The 5,266-nt window shown below is 41.6% G+C and overlaps 1 long non-coding RNA gene across 2 annotated transcripts; it reads right to left on the reverse strand.

Annotated features, from left to right (window-relative positions):
- Positions 1–1,280: 1,280 nt before the first annotated feature.
- LOC143477469 (uncharacterized) lies at positions 1,281–5,127 on the reverse strand. 2 transcript variants are annotated; one of them, XR_013121559.1, is made up of 3 exons: positions 4,778–5,127; positions 2,758–4,681; positions 1,281–2,642 (listed from the first exon to the last, which is right to left on the reverse strand). It is a non-coding gene; the product is annotated as an uncharacterized LOC143477469 (long non-coding RNA). The 2 variants fall into 2 exon arrangements; XR_013121560.1 differs by having other exon boundaries at positions 1,281–1,624; positions 2,575–4,681.
- Positions 5,128–5,266: the final 139 nt, after the last annotated feature.

A 5,266-nucleotide genomic window follows, 5' to 3' on the forward strand; every position in this document is an offset into this window, starting at 1 on the left:
ACAGATGGCAGTCTTAGAGAAGTACTGAAAGCCCTTGGGATATCAGACAGCCGAAGGAAGATTTAGGTCACAACGTCCTCCTGAAGCATAACGCAGAGACCAGGATGAAGAACTGGACTCAACATTGACTGCTTCTGGGGCAGGAATGAACTGGGAGAGGTTATTTTAAAACATCAAACTACAACGATTTCTGCCTGGAAGAACACCAAATGCTAAACTTAAAAAAGGCTGACCGTCCTGGCTAAGAACGTGCAGACTGGATATTGGGTTTAGGAGCTTCTGTCTCTGATGGACAGCAGAAAAGCAGAACAGAGTTGAGACTCAATCCAGTTTCCCTAAGATTACACTCTTAATATTCATTTTGTTAGGCCACCCCCTGGATAAACACTGTATTTCTTAGAACACCAAGTGTCCTGATGTTTATTGACCTCTGATATCTAAAAAAAAATATTACCTCAGTGACCACTATTCAAATCCCTGAGAGAATTATGCATGCTTCTGTCTCCAACTGTGAAGTAATTGGGTAATGACTCATGTAGATGTCTGAACAGCAGTGCAAAGTTCACCTGAGGGCTTGTCAGGATAGCCTGGAAATGTGTGACCTCAAGTTCAACTCTTCAACAGGCCGAATAGTGTACCCTTTTCTTGTTGGAACATGTCATTGTGGACAAGGCACCTCTTTGTCCTTTCTAAACGTGAACAGATACCATTTCATATATGGTACTCTGGCTACAACTCAAATTAGCGGACAGTCCCTAACCCCTGCTAAGGGCTTGGTTTATTTGTTTTACTTTGTTTAATGCTGCACAGAGTGTGGGGCCTGTAGATGGTGCAATTGAGCAATTACGTCTCCGAGCTGACAGGTCTCAAAAGTAGTCTTAAAAATCACAGTATAATGGCGTTTTATGCCACTTGCTGGTGACATTTTTCAAAGTACACAATTTCCAGGGACCATTTTTTTCTCAATACTGCCTTTTCTGTGATAATTGAGCGCCTGATGGCTAGTCACCTGTGAAAAGCCAGAAGTGTAGACATGGTTTTACAGGACTTGAAGCTCTGCCCCCCCCCCCCCCCCCCCACCCCCCTTATGTTATTGTGCCTGTGGGCGAGACAGCAAGGCACATGTTGTTTTTGCTAGGTGACTCATATATAACTCACAACTCCAGTTCATTTTTCCATACCCGGGATTAGAATTACAGAGTTAGAGATTTAGAGTTTGTTTTTTTGATTAGTTTTTTTATTTATTTTTGTATAGCCCCTTTTCATTTTATACACAAACTTATTTACTTAAAATGCACAAACATTAGATATCATTGGACAATGACGAAAAAATAAAGAAAACAAATGTCTCATTATCTAAGCATAAGCCAGTTTTGAAATATCACTGTGTGTTATAACAAGAGTGTTTTTAGAGCCAGCTGAAATCCAGCAGAACCAGTGGGCCCAGCTTAGTTGAAGCAACTGAGGGATTTGATCTTGAGGACGCAGTCTGGGCCCTATTGCATGGAAGGAGTTCTGGCAGTTCTCAATGCCAAGAGTTGACTCACCTCCATCTGGAGCCCTTGCCCTTCTCCTGAAGAAAGACGTGAGTCAGCAGGTTACCCAACCAGCTAGCGAGCCCATGCTGCAAACCAAACAGTAGCACGGCCCATATTATCAACTGTCCAGCATTGTATGGGTGATTCTGCCCAACATTCCACCAAAACCTCATCGAAACATTAAATAAAATATGGACAGAATGAAGATTCAAACCCTTTTGTGGCATATTTTAAATATCCCATGCCCACGAGGCAAACAGAAGCTTATGGTAACAGGCCAAGTACAATGCATTGGCTAATAATTAACATTACGAATGCCTCCGAACAGGCCGGATGTCTCTGCTCTGACGCCTTGCGCACAAGAGGGGCCGCACACTTCCACGTGTTGTCTAGGTGTGTTAGGCATGTCAGGGCCGAAAGGAAAACACGGGATGACACATGGATTAATGTGATACAAAACGGTTGCTCCGTTAGTCAGGCGGTGGTGTCTAAACAGGAGCCCCTCCCTTAGTTGGGCAGCATCCAACTATAAGAAACACAGACACCATGGAGCAACTCTTAGGGTTACAATACACCCACGAGAAAAGCAGGAGTGGCACAGCGAGTCGCGCAGAATACAACAAGCATGCCGTTTGTTTTAAAAGTGGAGTGTGTCATAATGCACAATAGGATATTTCAGAGGATACAGGTAATAGAAGGACAGACTGCGCCCCACGTCATGAAAGGCAGACTGCAACGAGCAGTGTGAATGTAGACGTTAAAGAGCATCTTCCATGACACATAATCAAGCTTAATGGGGAGCTGTCTGCACCGATCTGCTGCTCTGTGAGATGGGAGACACCTGCAATCACGAGCCAGATGCCGTTGCTTATTTACTGTGACTGAGAGATTGAGGGAGACTTCTTTCGCCCTGATAGCACTTGAGGAGATCCGGCGGCAGTATCTCTCACAAGAGAGCTGATCTACGAGCGCGGCAAATTGAGGTGATTTTAATGGCCAATTCCATCGAACTTCTATAGTTTTTTTTTATGCTCACCAGTGCAATGATAAAACGTGTTCCTTGAAAGTAACAGGAAATATGTCCTGGCATGAATGTGACAGAATCTGTTCTGGTTAAAAAAGAACACAAATCACCAAAATGCATCACAAATTCATCTCAGCATAAACATTAACCCTGGTGAGAAATACATGCATGCAATATTGCGCAGGCAGAACGGACCGTTTTTGCATACGTTAGCTGGCAGGGTTGCATGGTTGCATTCCTAATTCCAGACCAGGGCTGGATGTTAATCTTTTCCTCTATGAAGATAAAAAACATTATTTTTTGTTTATTGTATGCAAAAAGTTTATTGCAAATGCCACTAAGTGCCATCAGTGGATTACTGATACAAAAGAAACTTATATTGTGTGAACTACACCGGTGTATAAATAAGAAAAGTCCATATTTGTTGCAGCCATTTTCAGCCACTCAGAAGTATCAGAGGTATCAGAAGTTTCAGAAGTTCACTAGAACTCTACCAACATCCCCATTTTACAAACCCCAGATGAAGACATAAACAGAACTACATATGCAAGGTTGCGGTCCTCTCTAAGCCAGGAAAAAACTTATATTAGCATATATATTAGCATATATTAGCAGATATATTAGCATCTTCACAGAGTATGTAACTTAACCAAGGCCAGTCACATACAAAGAGACAAAGTTTAAGAAAAGTGTTAAATCAATCTTCAATTCAATTTCCATAAAGATCGGCATTGTTTAGGTTGAAGCTAAGCAGTGAATTCAGCGAGAGTGTCTTTTGGAACACTGAACACTCCTAGAGTCCATTAAAAGACGGGAAAGTGCATTAAATGGTGTTTTTTTTTTTCTTTTTTTGGAATTTCACTTTAGCCTTTATTTAAAGCTACAACAGGACATTTTGTGGATAATGACAGTGATCCTGAGCTTGTTTTTGGTCAAGAGAGATATCACTTATAACGTATTTGTCTTGACAGTAGCTCACTTTGACACAGAAACAAGTTAAACAGAGCAGAATAGAAAATAAGTACAGGTTTATGATGCTTGTTGTGTTTTTGATATGTATGAAATACAATATATTACAATAACACAAACACATGCTTAGATGACTAGACTCGGTAGCTATGCAGAACTGAGCCTCAGTCATTAGTTCCTCAAGTTGGTATATTGTTGTTCTAGTGAAACCTTGTGAGAGAGTTATGGTTCTCTCACAAGAGGCCCTGTTGTGAGACAGGCTAATAATGCACGTGAAGGACAGCCAGTCTTGTAGCCTGCATTTGTTTTTTGTTTTTTTTTGTCATTTAACTGATTGTTGTCTAAGTCTGTCAATTTTTCTTTATTTATTTTAATAGTTTTATATAATGTTTTATCTAGTGACAACACAGATAAATTGTGCATATCTCTAAAGGTTATGAAATATGGCATGAAACTGACAAAAACACAATTTTACTAATTGTTTGGCTTATGTAATTGTCCCTAATAAATAAATATAAAATAAATAAATACATGCCCAGATTGAGCAGCATGTGGAGGCTGACTGTATGAGTACATACAAAATCAACAATAAACACCAACCACCCACTATATTAGAGACTTTTATGTAATAAACACCTTCTGAAAGCATCAGTGGATGGTTTTGGACCACATGTCCTGCTGCAGGCAGAGACCTGTCACCCCAGCAACACAGCTTACCACTCGCAGCAGTATAACACCCATCCTGTCGTCAACGCACCTGTTACTGTAAGACCGAGCCACCATCTAAATAATATCTGGTCAGCAGTGGTCCCGTTGTCAGACAACGACCCAGTGATCACCATGATAGAAGGTGGGTGACAACTTGGCTTGGCAACAGTCATGCCATCTGCAACTGCATACTTGTAGGATATAATACGTCTATAAGAAATGCTGAAGTTGGACCGAGTAAAGTGTAAACACTACAGAAACAATTTAGGGGTTTCTAGGAACAATATATGTGGTTTTGGGTGAGTGATGAATGTATACAGCATGCAGTGACCATAGCGTACAGCCGTATGTTTGCAGAGAGCAGTCCTGCAGTGCCTGTCCGTGGGCTAGAAAAGAGGCGCGCGCCACGTACCGAGCGCATGGGATGGTCGCACTGCAGAGCCTGCAGGGAAGAGACATGATCACACGCGCAGATACTTAATACTCCCATAATGCTCGTGTAATGTAATGAAGACAGCTGAGATCGGCGCTCACAGACCTGTGCAACGCAGATCTTGCACGATTGCTGCGTGTTTGCGTCTGCGCCTCCCCGCGTTCAACATCACTACTGTTATTTTACTGAAACGTCTTGTAAGATTTTCAATATAAAGTAATTAAAGTAAAGTAAAGTAATTTGGATTATTAAGTAGGCTTAATTGTTTGTTTGTTTTGCTGGTTAGCATATTTCATAGAGATCAAAAGCCAGTCTTACTCTGCATAGCACACACCATCCTCTGGTTGTGTCAGGGTGACATGCAGCACAGTATAAGGAAAATAAATACATAGCACAGTTTGCCGAGCTTTACAGTCAACATTGTGCAGGTAAAACTGGGAAGGTGTCAGGTTTCATCAAACGAGCCAATGAGATCCACACCGCCCTGTTCTGAGGTCCTGTCTGAACAGCCCATGCATTAAGACAGTCAGGAAGTTTCTATGTCGCCAGTTTCACAAAAGGACTAGTGAGAGACATACTGTACAACAACAAACT

The sequence above is a fragment of the Brachyhypopomus gauderio genome, chromosome 16 (assembly GCF_052324685.1).
Source record: "Brachyhypopomus gauderio isolate BG-103 chromosome 16, BGAUD_0.2, whole genome shotgun sequence".
In the NCBI taxonomy this organism is placed as follows: Eukaryota; Metazoa; Chordata; class Actinopteri; order Gymnotiformes; family Hypopomidae; genus Brachyhypopomus; species Brachyhypopomus gauderio.